Genomic DNA, 22,084 nt, shown 5'->3' with positions numbered 1-22,084 from the left:
CAGATTTCCAAAGAATAGCAAGGAGAGACAAGAAGACCTTCTTAAACGAGCAATGCAAAGAAATAGAGGAAAACAACAGAATGGGAAGAACCAGAGATCTCTTCAAGAAAATTGGAGATATGAAAGGAACATTTCGTACAAAGATTACCATAATAAAGGACAAAAGTGGTAAGGACCTAACAGAAGCAGAAGACATCAAGAAGAGGTAGCAAGAATACACAGAGGAATTATACCAGAAAGATATGGATGGCTCGTACACCCCAGGTAGTGTGGTTGCTGACCTTGAGGCAGACATCATGGAGAGTGAAGTCAAATGGGCCTTAGAAAGCACTGCTAATAACAAGGCCAGTGGAAGTGATGATATTCCAGCTGAACTATTTAAAATTTTAAAAGATGATGCTGTTAAGGTGCTACACTCAATATGGCAGCAAGTTTAGAAAACTCAGCAGTGGCCAGAGGATTGGAGAAGATCAGTCTACATCCCAATCCCAAAGAAGGGCAGTGCCAAAGAATGCTCCAACTACCACACAATTGCACTCATTTCACACGCTAGCAAGGTTATGCTTAAAATTCTACAAGGTAGGCTCAAGCAGTATGTGGACCGAGAACTCCCAGAAGTGCAAGCTGGATTTAGAAGAGGCAGAGGAACCAGAGACCAAATTGCAAACATGCGCTGGATTATGGAGAAAGCTAGAGAGTTCCAGAAAGAAATCTACTTCTGCTTCATTGACTATGCAAAAGCCTTTGACTGTGTCAACCACAGCAAACTATGGCAAGTTCTTAAAGAAATGGGAGTGCCTGATCACCTCATCTGTCTCCTGAGAAATCTTTACGTGGGACAAGAAGCTACAGTTAGAACTGGATATGGAACAACTGATTGGTTCAAAATTGGGAAAGGAGTACGGCAAGGCTGTATATTGTCTCCCTGCTTATTTAACTTATATGCAGAATTCATCATGCGAAAGGCTGGGCTGGATGAATACCTAGCCGGAATTAAGATTGCCGGAAGAAATATCAACAACTTCAGATATGCAGATGACACAACCCTGATGGCAGAAAGTGAGGAGGAATTAAAGAACCTTTTATTGAGGGTGAAAGAGGAGAGCACAAAATATGGTCTGAAGCTCAACATCAAAAAAACGAAGACCATGGCCACTGGGCCCATCACCCCCTGGCAAACAGAAGGGCAAGAAATGGAGGCAGTGAGAGATTTTATTTTCTTGAGCTCCATGATCACTGCAGATGGTGACAGCAGCCACAAAATTAAAAGACGCCTGCTCCTTGGGAGAAAAGGAATGACAATCCTAGACAGCATCTTAAAAAGCACAGACATCACCTTGCCAACAAAGGTCCGTATAGTTAAAGCTCTGGTTTTCCCAGTAGTGATGTATGGAAGTGAGAGCTGGACCATAAAGAGGGCTGATCGCCGAAGAATGGATGCTTTTGAATTCTGGTGCTAGAGGAGACTCTTGAGAGTCCCATGGACTGAAAGAAGATCAAACCTCTCCATTCCTAAGGAAATCAGCCCTGAGTGCTCACTGGAAGGACAGATCCTGAAGCTGAGGCTCCAAGACTTTGGCCACCTCATGAGAAGAGAAGACTCCCTGGACTGGAAAAGACCCTGATGCTGGGAAAGATGGAGGGCGCAAGGAGAAGGAGACGACAGATGGTTGGACAGTGTTCTTGAAGCTACCAGCATAAGTTTGACCAAACTGCGGGAGGCAGTGGAAAACAGAAGTGCCTGGCGTTCTCTGGTTCAGGGGGTCACGAATAGTCGGACACAACTGAACGACTAAACAGCAACATCCATCCATTGTGGGAAAGAAAAGTAAGAAGATGAAACCAGTGGTGTGTCTACCTGAAGGTAATTAATAATAATAATAATAATAATAATAATAATAATAATAATAATAATAATGTGTAAAGAAGAAACCAATCTTCAAATCAGTTTCATATTCCCTGGCCAGGGATGATGGGAGTCTTATCTGGGGGGACAAATTTTTCCCACTTCCTCCCTCCACCCCCGAGGGACCCCTTTCCCCAGAGGACCCCTGGTCGGCTCAGCTTCCTGCCAAATCTCTCCCCATCCCAGGAGGGGGGGGAGGTCTTCATCCCGGCCTCTCTCGCCCCCATTAACCCTTCCATGGACTCCTCAGTCTCTCTCCCCCCCCCCAATATATAGATATATTTCGCACCTCTTTTCCCTCCTCCTCTGCAGAGCTGCTCCTCTTCCGGGAATGTGGATCAGGCCCCTCCCCTCCCCCCTTACCCCCTCCAAACCTCCCTGCCTCTCTAGGAAGCGGAGCTCACTGATGGGGGGGGGGAATGAGTGGCCCCTCCCTCCCAGGAGAGACAAATTCTCCTCCTTCCAAACAAGCTCCGTTTTCCTGTTTCTCTCCTGAGAAAGTCCCGGGTTCAATCCCCGGAGGCAGCAGGGAAAGAGACCCCCCCCCCTTACTGGGAAAAAGCCCTCCGGGGCAGGAAGGTGACATCCCCCCTTCATCTCTTTTAATCCCTTGCCGGGAGAGGGGGGGTCCGGTCAGTTTCACACCCATTTCCCGATGGGGGGGGGAAGGCAGGGTCGTGGCGCAGGGGGTCCCTGTTACAACAGCCCTGCAAAGTAGACCGGAGTTGCTACACACTTTTGGGACTTAGAGAGTAACTTAAAGCTAATGGGACCCCTGACCATTAGGTCCAGTCATGGCCGATTCTGGGGTTGCGGTTCTCATCTCACTTTATTTGCCGAGGGAGCCGGCGTACAGCTTCTGGATCATGTGGCCAGCAGGACTAAGCCACTTCTGGCGAACCAGAGCAGCGCACGGAAACGCCGTTTACCTTCCCGCTGGAGTGGTACCTATTTATCTACTTGCACTTGCACGTGCTTTCGAACTGCTAGGTTGGCAGGAGCAGGGACCGAGCAAGGGGAGCTCACCCTGTCACGGGGATTCGAACCTTCTGATCAGCAAGCCCTAGGCTCTGTGGTTTAACCCGCAGTGCCACCCGCGTCCCTGGACAGTAACTTACGGCAACCATAAAGGGCAGTCCAGTGTGTCATTACGGGGGCCTCTTTTAAATAGGGGCTGGTGTTTGAACTTGGGCTTTGCTAATGTTACGGAATTGGCGGGGGGGCACTTGTGTGAGAGCAGGTTTCTTTGGCCGTGTCCCCCTTCCTTGGTTGCCCCTTCTGCTTTCCCATGGCATGTCCAGCCGAATTCGACTATGGCGTGTGGTACATATCTCCGCCTCCAGACGGATGGAGCCAGGCAGCTTTCTGGGTCATATGCCCAACTTTTCATGAGCCGATATTAAATCCCAAAAGAACTACAGCTGCTTGTTACAAAGGGTGGGGGCCGATTCGGGTAGGTTAATGATATTAACTCTTTCCATGCTCATTTCTGATGCTCAGAAGCAGGTGACCCTTTCCTAGACCTTCCTGATGACATTCTCAGTCTGACACACAGCATTTACACAGAAACACGGATCAAACACGAAAAACCCTTTACATAACTCCCTTTCTAAAATTCAAGGAGACCATCTTATAACATATTCCCGCTATAACACACAAGTTCTAATTAAATCCTAATATTTACTATGCCTAAACATCAAGCACCACAGACTAATAATAATAATAATAATAATAATAATAATAATAATAATTTATTATTTATACCCTGCCCATCTGGCTGAGTTTCCTCAATCACTCCCCAATCGAGTGTTAAAAACAGTAAAGCATGAAATATTAACAACTTCCCTAAACAGGGCTGCCTTCAGATGTCTTTTAAAAGTACGATAGCTGCTTAATTTCTTGACATCTGATGGGAGGGCGTTCCACAGGGCAATGGTCTGGTCCCCTGTAACCTCACTTCTCGCAGGGAGGGAACCGCCAGAAGGCCCTTGGAGCTGGACCTCAGTGTCCAGGTTGAACGATGGGAGTGGAGACGCTCCTTCAGGTATACAGGACTGAGGCCATTTAGGGCTTGAAAGGTCAGCACCAACACTTTGAATTGTGCTCAGAAACGTACTCAAATATTCCTCTGCAGGAAAGGAGGCAAATGGAAGCCTTCCCATTGTCTTTGTGCTTACAAATACTGCCTTAAGGAGGGATGAACAGGGTGGGCCTGTGACCTGGATTCAGGAACTAAAGTATTTACCATCACAAAAGAATGCCCAGGCTGCCCAGATAATGCAGTTAGTGACCATTAACAGGTATCCTTGAGGACAGGTTTTCTGCTGTAGACCGCCTCCTGTGATGTATTCCTGCTGTAGACAGTCTCCTTCCGTATGATATTTGGGGGGGTGGTCTTGGGTGGGCAATTGCAAAAGACTATATAAGGCCTTGCACACCTCCCTCCTGGTTGTGGTGAGGGGGGGGGGACACTGTTGCAATAAAGATCAGGCTTACTAGCCGCTTTGCTTCTCAGTATACTCTGGTTGGCCTCTGTTATTTTCTCCTACCTATATGGAACCCACTTAAGGACTATATGGGCTCTTGGATACCCCATAAGGGGAAAGGAACAGGTTTTTTCTTATAACAAAGGTCGTAAGAATATGTTTGGTTGGCATGCTTATTTATGGCAGGATGAAACTAAAACAAGAGCTCTATGAATCAAGTTATTCAGAAAATCCTTTTTACAGTATGGGATAAATATAATAATCTTCTGGAAAGAAAAACACCTCTTTGGCTCCAACCCACAAAAGCAACAGCTTTTTTAAAAATGCAATACAGAAGAAGCAATGGGTAACTTACAGAGATCTTTCGGACTTTTTGGAAGAAAAAATAAAACTGAATAAACAGGATGAGGTGGGAGGTGTGATGGCGGATTGGTTTCAATACCATCAAATCATCTTGTTTGGACAAGATAAAGGGAGAGGTTTTTGGACTGAAAGTTCACAGTTTGAAAGAGATATTATTGCAAGGAAAGAGAAAGTGTTTCCCAAATTTCAGGTAGAAGACTGTCCAATCTGAAGAAGTGTGCATGCACACGAAAGCTCATCCCCAGAACAAGCTCAGCTGGTCTCTTGGGGACCCAGCCAGGCGCCCCACGACCCCAGGGATTTCTGCCAGGGGCAAACCGGGAGAATGGGGGGCCTCAGCCCCACCCCCAGCCCTGCTTGGGGTCCTCCTTCCCCTTCCCGCCAGGGCAGCTGAGCCTCTCTCGGCCCCCCAGGAAAGAGGAAGGGGAGTCTGGCGGTGCTGCTGCTGCTGCCCAGGAGATCTTGCAAGGCCAGCCCTGCAGGTGTTGGGTCCCCCCGTTCCCCCCCCTGGGTCGGGGCCTGGATCGGGGCCCCTGTCGACGGGCCCCAGGGAGGGCGCTTTTCTGGGGGGGGGTATCTTCGTCCTCCCCCCCCCTATTTCCCCCCTTCTCTCCCTCTTTACCTCTTGGTCCTCCGCCTCCCTGGCTCCGGATTAGTCCGCTCTCCTTGTCTGCAAGAGAAAGGGCGGCGGCGACGGGGGGAGGGGGGGCTCTTCAGCGACGCTCCTCCTCCTTTCCCTGTCTGGCCACTTCCAGCGCATTCAGCAGCGCCACTTCCGGTTCCTTTTGGGATGCGCTTGCCCCTAGAGCTACGTCAATAGAGCAGCCTCTCCCTGTGTTGGGATGGGAAGCGGACGGGACGGCGCTGCCTCGGGGGTTCCATGGGGACCTGGCCCCCCTCCTTCCTCCTCCCCACAGCAGGGGGCGAGATGGCGGCCAGGGGGGGGCATCATATCTGGGGGGGACCTGGGTTTGCGGGGAGAGAAGGAGGTGGTTTTCAATCTGCAAAGAGGGAGGTTGGGAGGGAAGAGGATGAGTGAGGAGGAGGGAAGGGCTGCCCCTCCCCCTGTGGGTCAGGAGAGTGGGGGAGGGGCTGAGCCAGGGAAGCCAGGGGGGGTCCTTCCCCCCCCCAGCCCAGGGGGGGGGGTCCTCTGTGAAGCCCAGAGATGGACCCAGCCTCGGGGGGGGGGGGGAGAGAGACATGGGGCTGCCTGAGAGAGAGAGAAGGGGCGCTTCCTCTCCTCTGCCCCCTCCCTCCCCCCAGGCTCTCCTGCGCCCAGAGACCCCCTTGGCCCGGCAGGGAGAGGGTGGGCTCCCCTTCCGCCATGAGAGGAGTGCAATGGGGTTGTGGGGGGGAGAGACCCCTTTCTGCCCCCCTCCCAAGAGGGTCCCCGTTGTGTCTCTGAGGGGCGAGAGAGGAGGAGCCCCTCCCCCCGCTGCAATGGGGTTGTGAGGGGGGGGGAGAGAGAGACCCCTTTCTGCCCCCCTCCCAAGAGGGTCCCCGTCGTGTCTCTGAGGGGCGAGAGAGGAGGAGCCCCTCCCCCCGCTGCTCCTTCCCCTCAACGACTTTTCCCGCCTTTTCCCAACTTCCCGCCCTTCGAAATCTGAGCCTCGCCTCAGTTTCAGGCGCCGAGGAGGCAGATTCCCCGGGATCCCTGCTTTATTAGTGGACTTCTTCTCATTCGCCCTGATTTCTGCTCATATATCTGGCTTTTGGAGCTTCTCTCTGCTTCTTTAGAAAGAAGGCTGTATAAAAAAACCCTCACCACTGCCTGCATCCCATCTGATTTCTTCCCATTTGCTGTGTATAATTCTTCCTCCAGGACTGTTCTTCCTTCCTGGCAGTGTCACTTCCAAACTAATAATTCTTCCCTCACACAATTTTCCATCTGATGCCTGCTTACTCGGAAGTAAGTCCTACTCTGCTCCCATGTGCGGAGCCAGCAGTTCAGGCGGTTCTGCTAGCAGGAGGGCAAAGGACCCGGAGTGGTTTGCAACCAGGTGGTTTCCAAATGCTGCCCTTTTTGATACGTTTCCATTTATTCTTTTGCGTGGGGACTGGCCAGATTGAACCCCCCCACCCCATTCAAAAGGAGGACTTGCAAAAGATTTCAAAGGCGGAATTTCCAAAAGATGGCACTTTGTCCTGAATTTAAGACAAGTCAGTCGAAAACTCATGGGCTTTTTTGGCGTTTATTTGGGGCCTTGTCTAAATAAAAGCTCTACAGTTTTGGGGTTGTCCTGGTTTTCCCTTTTTGAAATATGGCAACCCTAATTATTCTGGGCTCTGCTTGAACGGAAACTCCCTTTTAGAGCTCAGTCAGTAGAGCATGAGACTCTGAATCTATGGGTCGGGGGTTTGAGCCCCACTTTGGGCAAAATATTCCTGCATTGCAGGGGGCTGGACTAGATGACCCTCGTGGTCCCTTCCAACTTGACAATTCTAGGATTCTACCATGTGTAGAGGAAAGATCGCCTTCTTGTGGGCAGTGAAGGAATGATGTCATGTTGGTTGGTGGGAACTGTTCTTGAGTGTTGCCTTGTCACACACATGCAACACCACAACAGTCCTGTGAAAGGAAGCGGGGGTGTGCATTTCTGCAGGCTGATGTCCATCCATCCAGCTGCCCAGGCCCCAGCACCTCCCCCTAACAGTGAAGGGTCCCAGTCTGGAAATCCTCCCTTCCTGCTGGAGATGAGGCAGTGAGGGATTCCAGACAGACAGTGGTGTCATTGCTCTGGAATTCCCTTGCCAGCAGGGAGACTTCAAAAGCCCCCCCCCCATGCCTCCCCCTTCCCTCATTCAGTACGGAGACTTTTCATCTTGTGGTTGGGTCATTTCAAATCCCATTTTTCTCTCTCTCCCTGCAATATTAAGCAATTGTGGCTCTTATGATCCCTGCCGGGTATTAAGTGTTGTTCTAACCTCCCTATTGCAGGTGGAAAGAGGAATGTGGGGCTTGCTTATAATATCTTAGGGTGACAGGATTAAGATTTGGGACTGGGACTTTCAGATTCAGAGCCACTTTTCGCATGAAAAGTGAATGCCTGCTGGAAGGAGAAAACGAGGTGCAAAGAGCCAGAAGACCATTATTGAGACTCACAATTCCTCTAAAACAAAGAATCGGCAGAGAGCCAACGCTATCTGCCCTGGCTCAGAAACAGAGCGGGTTGAGGAAACCGAGAAAAACGGAGCAAATAGAACAAACAGTGAGTGACAATGTTGGGGGAACCTCATCCCCCCTTAAGGAGGATGTCAATGACCCGACCCCCCTCCTCCCAGAAAAAGCTAATCCGTCCAAGAGGGCAGGAGCAGGAGGGATTCCTCCCACTCCTAACGCTGACCCACCCATGCCTCTAGAACAAGATATCAGAGGAGCCTGTTTTCAACCAATTCGGGATACGCTCCCCTACCAAGAGATTTGCATGTTGTCTGCAGAAACTATGGTTCTGGACTTCTGGAGGCGGCGCCATCGGCAATGGCGGACTCCTGAGTAAGAAGGGGAAGCTCCACAGAAATCGGGTCTACCCGCTACAGCGAAGCGGGGACCCTTCCAAAAACCGCAGGCGGGTGAAGCCTGCGACCGTGGGACTCGGCGGGCACCTTTGCGCTCCCCCCGCTTTGAGAAGGGGCTTGGAAAAAAAGCCCCGGAACAGGACGGGGTGTGTGACGCGGTGCTGAGAGTTAATCGCTACTTCTGCGGAGTGAAGCTGCACAGCTGATGCCGGAGAGCGCTGACCTTTCTTCTTTTGAAAATTCGGCTTTAAACTACAACCTGTGAGTAAGAACTTGATAAAAACGGGGGATCAACGGACTTGCTTCCTTTGATCGGCACAAGAACTTGAATTTGGCTCTGAAGCGGGAAGGCGCAAAAGGGAAGTCCGTCTTCCGATTTTGTAAATAGGATCAAAGCAAAGACTTTGGAAGCTAAGAACCGGGGAAAGTGGAGATATAAGGAGCTTAATTCCAACGCCTGTAGAAAGAACCCCCCTTAAAGTTGGGGGGAAGAAGAAACTTGTTATTTAAAAGGAAAAAAAGGGAGGAAATTAAGACCACCGCTCAATCCCTGCTATTGGGCTGCCAGAAACAGCAAGGAAAGCCCTGCACCGTTTATTGCTACATTATATGGTTACTCTGTTTTTGAATTGGAAATTTTGAGAGACTCTCTTTGTAACTGTTGCCTTTGACTGACTATACTATTGTATATAGAAGCAATCCATTTTAAAGTGAACATTGTTGCCAAGCTCCCCTAGAGGAGGTCTAGTTACAGATAGGTAGCCGTGTTGGTCTGCCATAGTCAAAAAAAACAAAAACAAAAAACCTGTTACAGGAAGGAATTTTTTTTGTTTTGACTAGAGGAGGTCTGTGTTATAACTGGGGTTTTTTCCATTGCAGCTGGCTAGGAAACTTCTCCCATAACAAAGAATTTGACTGTGAGAGTGACCTTTAGGGAGATAAAGTAATGGATCAACTTCAACCTCAGGAAAACCCCCAGGAAAAACCTCCAAGAGTAAAAACTAGGCTGCAGCAGCGAAGACAATCAATTGTAGCCCCTCCAACTATAGAAAAGGAAGAAACTGGCCAATCTGGGGCAAAAGGTGGGGGCTCTGATGAGACACTTAATGCATTAGATAAAAATCTTTGGAGCATTGGAAAAATTGTCAGCTAAAATTGATTTAAATACTACAACTATCAGTTCTAACACACAGGCCATTGATAGGCTGCTGCAGGAATCTAAATTGACAAGAAGGATTGCAGAGGACGTTAAAGAAAAGGTATTGGAAGTAGAAGGAAAGATTCAGCCAATCAATAGACAACTAGAAGACCACAAGACGCAATTGTCTTTATTTGAACTTAGAGATAAACAGGCCAACTTAAGGATCAGAGCGGTCCCAGAATTGGAAGAAGAGAATTTGAGTGAATATTTGACACAGGAATTTGAAGAATTCTGGGGCCTGGACCAGGATAAAGATTTTAAGATAGTGACGGCCTTTAGATTTGGCAAAGGTGGTAAAGGAAAAAAGAATAGAGCAAGAGATTGTTTGATTACACTCAGATCCAAGGAAGAGAGAGACAAAATATTGAGCCTGCACTACAAGAAATCACTGGAGATAGAGGACTCCAGGATTGAGATTTATAAAGACATCCCAAAACATCTTTTGGACCTCAGGGCCAAATACGGAGACTTGGTGTATTTGTTAAGAAGAAATAGCATCATTTTCAGGTGGGAGTTCCCCCAGGGTTTGTCCTTTACCTATAAAGGGAAAAAAGTTAGAATAAGATCAGAGGAAGATAAAGAGAGATTTTTGAAAGACCACGAGGAACATTTACGGAAAGAGTCAGAGGAAGGAGAACCGAAGATACCAAAGCCAGGAGCTTTGGACACAGCAAAGTTACCACTGGGACCGGACAAACTAGAGAAAGCGAGACCACCAACAGACCAAGAAAAACTACTGGGAGCAGTTGGAGGAACAGAATAACTACACAATGTCTCTGCAGGTTTTAAGTTGGAACATTAGAGGGCTGAACTCCCCTGATAAGAGGAAGAAAATTTTTCATTTGCTGAAAAAGGAGAAATTGGACTTGATTTGTTTACAAGAAACTCACGTGACCAGATCATATAGAAAAGTTTTAATTAACAAAAGATTAGGTCAAGAATTTATTTCATCAGATAAAGTTAAAAAGAGAGGAGTCGTGATTTATGCAAAAGAAAGCCTACTACCCAAATTTGTTTTTAAAGATGATCAAGGAAGATTTGTGGCAATTGAGATACAATTTCAAGGAGAGAACTTTTTGATTGTAGGGATATATGCACCAAATGAGGGGAAATCAGAATTTTTTAAGAAACTGCATGAGACACTGTTGGACTTTATGGATTACAAAATCATCATGCTCAGAGATATGAATGGAGTGGTTTCGACAAATATGGATAAATCAGAAAGACAAGTGGTAACTAAAGATGGAAGACTACCGAAACCTTTTTTTGAAATGACAGACAATATGGACTTGATTGATACTTGGAGAACTAAGAACCCCCTAGGCAGAGAGGGAACCTTCTTTTCTGAAGCCCAAAAGACCTGGACAAGAATTGACCAAATCTGGATTACCAGAGGACTGGCTCCCAAGATTTGAAGGGTGGAAATCTGCCCAAAAACTTGCTCCGACCATAACCCTGTGAAAATGGAATTGAAAGTAACATCGACTGGCTCCTTCAGATGGAGGATGAATGACACCTTGTTTAGAGATCAGGAAATTATTAAGAAGGCCCAAAAAATTATGAGAGACTATTTTGAGATAAATTTGAAGACTTCTGTGGAAAAAAGAGTAATTTGGGACACTAGCAAAGCTGTAATGAGAGGATTTCTGATTCAACAAAATGCAATAAAAAAGAGAATTCAAGAGGAGAAAAAAGAAAAGATATTGGGAAAAATAAGAGAAGGAGAGAGGAAACTTAGATCCAAACCGAAGTCACAAGAGATCTTAAGAGAAATTAAGCTACATCAAGTACAATATATGAAAATGATAAATAAAGAAATAGAATGGAAAATTAAACAGATGAGACAAAAGACTTTTGATTCAGCAAATAAATGTGGGAAGTTGCTAGCATGGCAGTTGAAGAAGAGACAAAAATTGAACACGGTAACGAACCTTGAAGTTGATGGAAAGAACATACAGAATCCACAGGAGATAAGAAGTTGTTTTCAGAGATACTTCAAACAACTTTACACACAAGGGCCACAGAATGAGATTGAAATTGACCAATTTTTGAAAATTAATGGATTACAAAAAATTTCTCAAGAAAATAAATTGTTTTTGAACTAGAAAATAACAGAACAAGAGGTGGAAGGTGCCATTCAGAATATGCAACTAGGCAAATCCCCAGGGCCTGATGGACTAACCTCCAAATATTATAGAACTCTGAAAGACTATTTAATTCAACCACTAAGGGAGGTTTGTAATGAAATTATGGAGGGGGAAAAAGCGCCAGAGTCGTGGCAAGAAGCATATATCACACTTATACCGAAAAATGAGACTGAGAAGACACAACTTAAGAACTACCGTCCCATATCCCTTTTAAATGTGGATTACAAAATTTTTGCAGACATTTTGGCTAAAAGATTGAAAAAAGTATTGGCTGAAATTATACATAAAGACCAGGCCGGCTTTCTCCCTGGTAGACACTTATCCGATAATATGAGGAATATAATTAATATTTTGGAAAAGTTACAAGTGAATATCAATACAGAAGCAGTTTTGATATTTGTAGACGCGGAGAAAGCCTTTGACAATATCTCTTGGAGCTTTATGTAGAAAAATCTTCAGGGGATGGGGGTAGGACAAAATTTTGAAAATGGTATAGGTGCGATTTACTCTGAGCAAAAGGCTAAACTGATAGTTAATAATGTGGTGACAGAAGAGTTTAGGATTGAGAAAGGGATACGACAAGGCTGCCCAATTTCCCCATTACTTTTTATTTCAGTCCTGGAAGTTTTGCTAAACATGATAAGAAGGGACCACTTGATACAGGGTATTCAGGTCGGAGTTAAACATTACAAACTTAAAGCTTTTGCAGATGACCTTGTTTTGACATTACAGGAGCCAATAGCTAGCACTAAGAGGGCACTAGAATTAATCCAGGATTTCGGTCAAGTGGCAGGATTTAAGTTAAACAAGACAAAAACCAAAGTTTTGGAAAAAAAATTGTCTCCGACTGAGAAAGAAAGGTTTCAGAAGGAGACAGACTTAACATTGGTAAAGAAGGTAAAATACCTGGGGGTGAATATGACTTCAAAGAATGTTAATTTATTTAAAGACAATTATGAAAAATACTGGTCAGAAGTGAAAAAACATTTGGAAATTTGGACAAACTTGAAGCTTTCCTTGCTAGGTCGAATTGCTGTTATTAAGATGAATGTATTGCCGAGAATGTGGGACAAGAAGCTACAGTTAGAACTGGATATGAAACAACTGATTGGTTCCAAATTGGGAAAGGAGTACGGCAAGGCTGTATATTGTCTCCCTGCTTATTTAACTTATATGCAGAATTCATCATGCGAAAGGCTGGGCTGGATGAATCCCAAGCTGGAATTAAGATTGCCGGAAGAAATATCAACAACCTCAGATATGCAGATGACACGACCTTGATGGCAGAAAGTGAAGAGGAATTAAAGAACCTTTTAATGAGGGTGAAAGAGGAAAGCGCAAAATATGGTCTGAAGCTCAACATCAAAAAAACGAAGATCATGGCCACTGGGCCCATCACCTCCTGGCAAATAGATGGGGAAGAAATGGAGGCAGTGAGAGATTTTACTTTCTTGGGCTCCATGATCAGTGCAGATGGTGACAGCAGTCACGAAATTAAAAGACGCCTGCTCCTTGGGAGAAAGGCGATGGCAAACCTAGACAACATCTTAAAAAGCAGAGACATCACCTTGCCAACAAAGGTCCGTATAGTAAAAGCCATGGTTTTCCCAGTAGTGATGTATGGAAGTGAGAGCTGGACCATAAAGAAGGCTGATCGCCGAAGAATTGATGGTTTTGAATTATGGTGCTGGAGGAGACTCTTGAGAGTCCCATGGACTGCAAGAAGATCAAACCTCTCCATTCTGAAGGAAATCAGCCCTGAGCGCTCACTGGAAGGACAGATTGTGAAGCTGAGGCTCCAATACTTTGGCCACCTCATGAGAAGAGAAGACTCCCTGGAAAAGACCCTGATGTTGGGAAAGATGGAGGGCACAAGGAGAAGGGGACGACAGAGAATGAGATGGTTGGATGGTGTTCTTGAAGCTACTAGCATGAGTTTGATCAAACTGCGGGAGGCAGTGGAGGACAGAAGTGCCTGGCGTGCTCTGGTCCATGGGGTCACGAAGAGTCGGTCACGACTAAACGACTAAACAACAACATTGCCGAGAATGCTGTTTTTGTTTCAATCTTTGCAAATTATTGACAAGATGGATTGTTTCAAGAGGTGGCAAAGAGACATTTCTAGATTTATCTGGCAGGGCAAAAAGCCCAGAATAAAATTTAAGATACTAACGGATGCTAAAGATAGAGGGGGGTTTGCCCTGCCAGATTTCAAACTCTACTATGAATCAGCAGCTTTTTGCTGGTTGAAGGAATGACTACTTCTTGAGAACACAGACATCTTAGATCTTGAAGGTTATGATAATGTATTCGGGTGGCATGCATATTTGTGGTATGGCAAGGTTAAAATACACAAGGCCTTTAAAAACCATATTGTCAGGAAGGCATTGTTTAATGTATGGTCGAGATATAAAGATTTTCTGGAAAGTAAAACCCCAAGGTGGCTCTCACCTATGGAAGCGAAGGCTTTGAAAAAACTTAATATGGAGACTAAATGGCCAAAATATTGGGAAATTTTGGAACAGGAAGGGGACAAATTGAAACTGCAGAGTTATGAGAAGCTTAAAGATAAGGTGCGAGACTGGCTACATTATTTTCAAATAAGAGAGGCTTATAACCAGGATAAAAAAGTGGGTTTCCAGGTGGAAATCTAAGCTCTATCTAAGTTAGACAGAATTGTTAGAACCCAATGCTAAGATATTATCAAGAATGTATAATTTGCTGTTGAAATGGAACACTGAGGAAGAAACGGTAAAATCTGCTATGATAAAGTGGGCACAAGATATAGGATATAATATTATGTTTGCTGACTGGGAGAAGTTGTGGACCACCGGGATTAAATTTACGGCATGTAATGCCTTAAGAAAGAATATTATGAAAATGATGTATAGGTGGTACATGACCCCAGTTAAGCTTGCAAAAATATATCATTTACCCGATAACAAATGTTGGAAATGTAAGGAAACAGAAGGTACATTCTTTCACCTTTGGTGGACGTGCCCTAGGATTAAGGCCTTTTAGGAGACGATATATAATGAACTAAAAAAGGTACTCAAGTACACTTTCCCTAAGAAACCAGAGGCCTTTCTCCTGGGCATAGTCGGCCAATTGGTGTTAAAGAAGGATAGAACTTTTTTTATGTACGCAACAGCAGCAGCAAGAATACTTATCGCAAAGCATTGGAAGACACAAGACCTACCCACCCTGGAAGAATGGCAGATGCAAGTAATAGAATATATGGAGATGGCGGAAATGACTGGCAGAATCCGAGACCAGGGAGAAGAGTTGGTGGAAGAAGATTGGAAGAAATTTAAAATTTATTTACAGAAATATTGTAAAATTTTTGAAAGTTAATGGCATTGAAATGAACTGAAGGGGTACTAGCAACGAGGTTAAAAATAAGATTGGATGGATGATTAGACAAATAAATTGGATATGAATTTGCTGAATTAATTTTCAACAGGGATACAAAAAAGGGAGATGTGAGGAAGTCAAGGAAATAAGTGAATCAAAGATGAGAAGTAAAAGAGGGATTTTTGTGTTTTTTCTTCTTTTTTCTTAAAATGTGTTTTTTCTTTTCTTTTTTGAAACTATTTTTTCTTTTTACTTATGTATTTTGTATTTTTGTGTATCTGTTTTTGGTTTTTTTTCTTATGTTTGTTGTCTTTTCTGAAACTTAATAAATATTTATATATATAAAAAAGAAACTATGGTTCTGGTTCTCCAAAGACTGGATGAAATCCTCACCAGAATAGTTAACATTGAGAAACAATTGGATACTAGTTCCTCCCTTTTAAATGCCCAAGGGCTTAAAAGGATGATAAGAAATGACTCTGTTAACAACTCACCAACTCAAACTATGGATGAAGTGAGGTCCTGTCAAGTCTTGCAAATGAACCAGATAATGCTTGAGATTCACCTATACACTCATAGGTGGATGAACCGCAGACAAATTACTATGTCCTTGTCTCAGCTCCTGAATTACCATTACCGAAATGTAGATCTAGAAAATTTCCACTTCCTGCCTACCTTGAGAAACACCATGCGCCTATTTATGACCTTTAGGTCATCAACCCTCCCATCTCGACTCATGGAGATAAAGGATACCCTATGGTGGTTCCATTCTCTCCGCCCAGTGAGAGTATTTAAGGATGAAACTAGGAGGCAATTGGTCCCTTGCATAGAGTCAAAGCTAATGCGGATAAAGGAAACCAAGCTCAACACTAGAAATACTAATTGCCCGAAGGAAGAAAAGAACTCTGTAAGCCTAGAATTACAAGACCTGAAGAAGAGGCTAATGAGTATAAAGACTACCCAAAATATAAGGACAGTAGAGCCTAGAGCACAATATTTAAAGACGTCCAACAGCTCTTTATCCCATCGAAAGACATGAGTGCAACTCCCTGTTCCCTTTTCAAACGACACCAAATTAGATGAGGAATTTGGCGCCTCCGATATTTCTATGGCAACAACACATAAAGAACTCTATGTTGCTGACAATCTGGAGATATCCAGCACCAATTCTACATCTGGACCTTAGAATCAGAGAATCAGAGAATCATAGAGTTGGAAGAGACCACAAGGGCCATCGAGTCCAACCCCCTGCCAAGCAGGAAACACCATCAGAGCACTCCTGACATATGGTTGTCAAGCCTCTGCTTAAAGACCTCCAAAGTAGGAGACTCCACCACACTACTTGGCAGCAAATTCCACTGTCGAACAGCTCTTACTGTCAGGAAGTTCTTCCTAATGTTTAGGTGGAATCTTCTTTCTTGTAGTTTGGAACCATTGCTCCGTGTCCACTTCTCTGGAGCAGCAGAAAACAACCTTTTCCCCTCCTCTATCTATGTGACATCCTTTTATATATTTGAACATAGCTATCATATCACCCCTTAACCTCTTCTCCAGGCTAAACATGCCCAGCTCCCTTAGCCGTTCCTCATAAGGCATCGTTTCCAGGCCTTTGACCATTTTGGTTGCCCTCCTCTGGACACGTTCCAGTTTGTCAGTGTCCTTCTTGAACTGTGGTGCCCAGAACTGGACACAGTACTCCAGGTGAGGTCTGACCAGAGCAGAATACAGTGGCACTATTACTTCCCTTGATAGTGCCTTTGCCTAATGTTCCAAAAACTTACCAGAATGATCAGCCTTCTCTACTGTACTCCTGGCGAGACAGGATGGACAGATCTTCCGAATTCGAACCTGGCTCTTTGTTGGCCAGTGATCCACATTTTATAACACATACCTCATTAATACTTCCACAGCCACAGATAGAACCAACAATCCTCCAATTAACCCAGGAGGGAGAGGGGGATTGACAATGAAACACCATGGGATTGTTCCCCCCCCCCCCGCTTGGTGTGCGGTTGGTTGGGTTTTATCTTCTAGGGATACTTACCCTATCAAACCTCCACCTCTTTCCCATACCATATTGACCCATGAGTCCTGGCCCAAGGATGACTTGTTATTGAGGGGATGTTACCCATTTACTGGGGAGGCTAGTATGGGATCTGGGATTTCCATAATTGAAGGGCTAGGGAGGAATGGTGGTGGGGCTAGATATCTCTATCGGTGAAGGGTTTCGAGATGCAGTGATCCTTGAACCCCTTCCAATCTACGCCCCATCCCAAGGGATGAGGGTAGGGAGAGCAAGGATTACACACCTCCGTCATTGGTGCTGTGCAATGCCACCATGCGTGACGTTTTTGTCTCGCAGGGGATTGACCTGGCTTGTGTGACGGAGACCTGGGTACGGGAAGGTGAAGTAGTCTCCCTACATGAGATAACACCCCCAGGTTTCTCTGTCCTCCATCAATCGCGGACTGTGGGTCGGGGGGGAGGAGTAGCGTTGTTATTCTGGGAGGATTGCTCTTTCAGAGCTCTGCCATCACCGATGATCTCCAGCATTGAATGTGTTGGTCTCGTGTGGGGCACCAAGGAGAGCTTGGCTGTCTGGCTGGTGTACCGACCACCCAGCACACCTGCAGCCACCCTGTCAGACTTGCTGGAGGTGGTGGCGGGCTGGGCCTTGGAGTTCCCAAACCTACTGGTTTTGGGAGACTTCAACGTCCATGCCTATGCCGCTCCCTCCTCACAGGCTCTGGACCTAGTGACTTCCATGGCAACACTAGGGCTCTCCCAGGTTGTTTTGGGCCCCACTCATCAAGCAGGCCACACGCTGGATCTGATCTTTGGGGCTGGCATAGATGTGATCATGCTCCCTGCTGTGGAAGTGCCATGGTCTGATCACTACGCCCTGAAAGCCAAGATTGACTTCCCGCTCCTCCCCAGCTCGGGTGGCGAACCTATTTGGGCTCGTCCGCGAAAACTGATGGATCCTGATAGATTCCGACAAGCCTTGCGGAACCCTGCTCCTCCTGGCGACTCATTAGATGACCTTGTTGAGGACTGGAATAACCGGCTCTTGGCAGCCATTGATGAGATCGCGCCTAAGCGCCCTCTGTGACCCCGTCGAAACCGGGCCCCTTGGTTTACTGAGGAGCTCCGGAAAATGAAGCGGGATCTCAGACGGCTAGAGCGAGTATGGCGACGGACTCGTGACGGAGCCTCAAGAACATCTTATAGGACGCTTATGAAAGCCTATGAGATGGCTATGAAAGCTGCTAAGAAATCTTACTTTGCAGCTTCCATTGCATCCGCTAGCTCTCGCCCGGCACAACTTTTTAGAATAATTAGGTCAATAACGTCCTTAGGAGGACAACCAAATTTAAGCACAAATTCGACCCACAGCTGTGAGGCATTCGCGAGCTTTTTTTGCGGAGAAAGTCCTGTTGCTCCGCCGTGACCTCCCTGCCAATTTAGATACAGTAACTGAACTGGAGGCCCCTCGACTGACTTCAGGTCCAGTGTTGGACCATTTCGATCGGATACTCCCTACTGATGTGGATAGATTCCTCCAAGTTGGTAGGCCCACCACCTGCCTCCTTGATCCGTGCCCATCCTGGCTGATTAGGGAGTGTCCAGATGTTGCGCGGACCCCCCTGGTTGAAATTATCAATTTGTCCCTTGACACGGGGACATTCCCAGGGGAACTGAAGGAAGCAGTGGTGCGTCCACTCTTAAAGAAAACTTCATTAGATCCCTTAGACCTATCCAATTACCGCCCAGTTTCAAATCTTCCATACCTGGGTAAGGTAATTGAGAGAGCGGTTGCTGAACAGCTTGGTAGGTTTCTGGAGGAAACATCGGCATTAGATCCATTTCAGTCCGGTTTCCGTCCTGGTTTTGGGACGGAGACGGCTCTGGTTGCCCTAACAGATGATATCCGTAGACAACTGGATCGAGGCGGGTCAGGGCTGCTGATCCTTTTAGATTTGTGAGCAGCCTTTGACATGGTCGATCATGATCTTCTGGACCATCACCTCGCAGACGTGGGGATACAGGGCATAGCCCGTAACTGGTTGTGCTCTTTTATCTCTGGTCGGGGACAGAGGGTGGCACTAGGGAGGGAAATGTCGTCACGCCACTCCTTGGTGTGTGGAGTGCCACAGGGCGCAATTCTCTCCCCGATGCTTTTTAACATCTTTATGCGCCCCCTTACCCAGATTATCCGGAGCTTTGGGCTGGGCTGTCACCAATATGCTGATGACACTCAGCTCTATCTGCTGATGGATGGCCAAACTGACTCGGCCCCGGACACACTGACCAGATGCTTGGAAGCTGTGGCTGGATGGTTTTGTGGGAGCCGATTGAAACTAAATCCTTCGAAGACAGAGGTCCTATGGCTGGGTCGGGATGGTATGGGGATGAGGGACCAACTCCCTTCTCTTGAGGGGGCCCAGTTAGTGCCATTGCCTTCCGTTAAGAGTTTGGGTGTAATCCTTGACGCCTCCCTTTCCATGGAGGCGCAAGTTACAGCAACAGCCAAGGCGACATTTTTCCACCTTCGCCGCATCAAGCAGTTGGTCCCTTACCTTTCCCGCCCCGACCTGGCCACAATGATCCATGCGACAGTCATCTCCAGGCTTGACTACTGTAATTCGCTCTAGGCGGGGCTGCCCTTGAAGCTGTCCCAGAAACTCCAGCGGGTACAGAATGCTGCAGCGAGGCTCCTCACGGGGTCTCTGCCATGGGAGCATATTCATCCAGTGCTTTACAAGCTGCACTGGCTCCCGGTGGAGTACAGGGTCAGATTTAAGGTGCTGCTTTTGACCTTTAAAGTCCTTCACAGCCTAGGACCCTCGTACCTACGGGACCGCCTCGCCTGGTATGCCCCACGGAGAGCCTCAAGGTCCATAAATAACAACACCCTAGTGGTCCCAGGCCCTAAGGAAGTTAGATTGGCTTCAACCAGAGCCAGGGCCTTTTCAGCACTGGCCCCAACTTGGTGGAACGCTCTGTCTCATGAGACCAGGGCCCTGCAGGATCTGATTTCTTTCCGCAGGGCCTGTAAGACAGAGTTGTTCCGCCTCGCCTTTGGCTTGGAGCCAATTTGATTCCCTCCCCCCCATTTTCTTTTTTCTTTTCCTTCTCCTGCAATGAGGCTACATTTTAATATTTCAATGTTCCATTATTTTAATGTTGTATTTTATTTTTGTTTTTAAGTTGTAATCATTCATCTTGTTTTTATTATTGCTTGTAAGCCGCTCTGAGCCCGGCCTTGGCTGGGGAGGGCGGGGATATAAATAAAAAAATTATTATTATTATTATCTTTTGGAAATTGCGCCTTTGAAATCTTTTGCAAGTCTTTCTTTTGAATGGAGGGGGGGCGTTCAATCTGGCCAGTCCCCACGCAAAAGAATAAATGCAAACGTATCAAAAAGGGCAGCATTTGGAAACCACCTGGTTGCAAACCACTCTGGCTCCTTTGGCCTCCTGCTAGCAGAACCGCCTGAGCTGCTGGCTCCGCACATGGGAGCAGAGTAGGACTTACTTCCGAGTAAGCAAAACAATTTCCCCCCCCCTTCCAGTAGCACCTTAAAGACCAACTAAGTTAGTTCTTGGTATGAGCTTTCGTGTGCATGCACACTTCTTCAGCTCATACCAAGCTCATACCAAGAACTAACTTAGTTGGTCTTTAAGGTGCTACTGGAAGGGGAAAAAAAATTGTTTTGACTATGGCAGACCAACACGGCTACCTATCTGTAACTGTTCCGAGTAAGCAGGCATCGGATGGAAAATTGTGTATCAATAAGGCTTTTGGCCATGAATTTATACCTACAGCTAAAATGAGAAAAGAGAAGAGGTTCTTTATGCAGGCCCCAAACTAGACCCCAAGCAGCTATTTAAGGGCAGTGAGGGAAGAATTATTAGTTTGGAAGTGACATTGCCAGGAAGGAAGAACAGTCCTGGAGGAAGAATTATACACAGCAAATGGGAAGAAATCAGACTTTGACATACTGTATGGGAGGCAGGCGGTGGTGAGGGGCTTTTTATATAGCCTTCTTTCTAGAGAAGCTCCAAAAGCCAGATCTATGAGCAGAAATCAGGGCGAATGAGAAGAAATCCCCTCAGGAAGCAGGGATCCCGGGGAATCTGCCTCCTCGGCGCCTGAAACTGAGGCGAGGCTGAGATCCCGAAGGGCGGGAAGTTGGGAAAAGGCGGGAAAAGTCGTTGAGGGGAAGAAGCAGCGGGGGGAGGGGCTCCTCCTCTCTCGCCCCTCAGAGACACGACGAGGCTTCCTGATTCAACAGAATAAACATAGAAAAAACTTAAGAGAAGCAAAGAAGGAAGAAATACTCAAGCAACTAAAAGAAGCAGAGGGGAAACTAATAATAAATCCTGAGGATGAGAGGACTAAACAGCTCTGCAAATTATTACAAACCCAATACACAACACTCCTAAATCAAGAGATAGAATGGGGAATAAAAACGATGAAACAAAAGTATTTTGAGTCGGCAAATAAAACGGGTAAGTTGTTAGCATGGCAACTGAGAAAAAGGAAAAAACAAAATGTAATCAATAAAATTAAATGGGAAGACCAAATAACAGAAGATCCCAATGAGATAAAGGAAAAGTTCCTCCAGTACTATGAAACCTTGTACAAAAAAAAGGAGGACGAAGACATAAATGAGATAGGAAGGTATTTGGAAAGGAATGGAGGGGAACAGCTGTCAGAGGAAGAAAAGGCACTACTAAATGAACCAATAACGGTGGAAGCAGGCATCGGATGGAAAATTGCATATCAATAAGGCTTTTGGCCGTGAATTTATACAGCTAAAAGGAAAAAAGAGAGGAGGTTCTTTATGCAGGCCCCAAACTAGACCCCAAGCAGCTATTTAAGGGCAGTGAGGGAAGAATTATTAGTTTGGAAGTGACACTGCCAGGAAGGAAGAACAGTCCTGGAGGAAGAATTATACACAGCAAATGGGAAGAAATCAGATGGGATGCAGGCGGTGGCGAGGGGCTTTTTATACAGCCTTCTTTCTAAAGAAGCAGAGAGAAGCTCCAAAAGCAAGATATATGAGCAGAAATCAGGGCGAATGAGAAGAAGTCCACTAAGAAA

General features: G+C 46.1%; 1 protein-coding gene across 3 annotated transcripts in view; it reads right to left on the bottom strand.

Annotated features, from left to right (window-relative positions):
- The window catches only part of LOC310701436 (uncharacterized protein), an 80,136-nt gene that overhangs the window by 5,574 nt on the left and 52,478 nt on the right, over positions 1-22,084 (bottom strand). For all 3 annotated transcript variants that reach the window (XM_083492262.1, XM_083492261.1, XM_083492260.1), the window contains one exon: positions 5,378-5,466. The gene's annotated coding sequence lies outside the window, so the exon portion shown is untranslated. The remainder of the gene's footprint in view (positions 1-5,377; positions 5,467-22,084) is intronic.

This window comes from Podarcis liolepis (assembly GCF_965112155.1).
Source record: "Podarcis liolepis genome assembly, chromosome: 2".
Lineage (NCBI taxonomy): Eukaryota > Metazoa > Chordata > Lepidosauria > Squamata > Lacertidae > Podarcis > Podarcis liolepis.
This window is presented reverse-complemented; position numbering and strand designations above follow the sequence as displayed.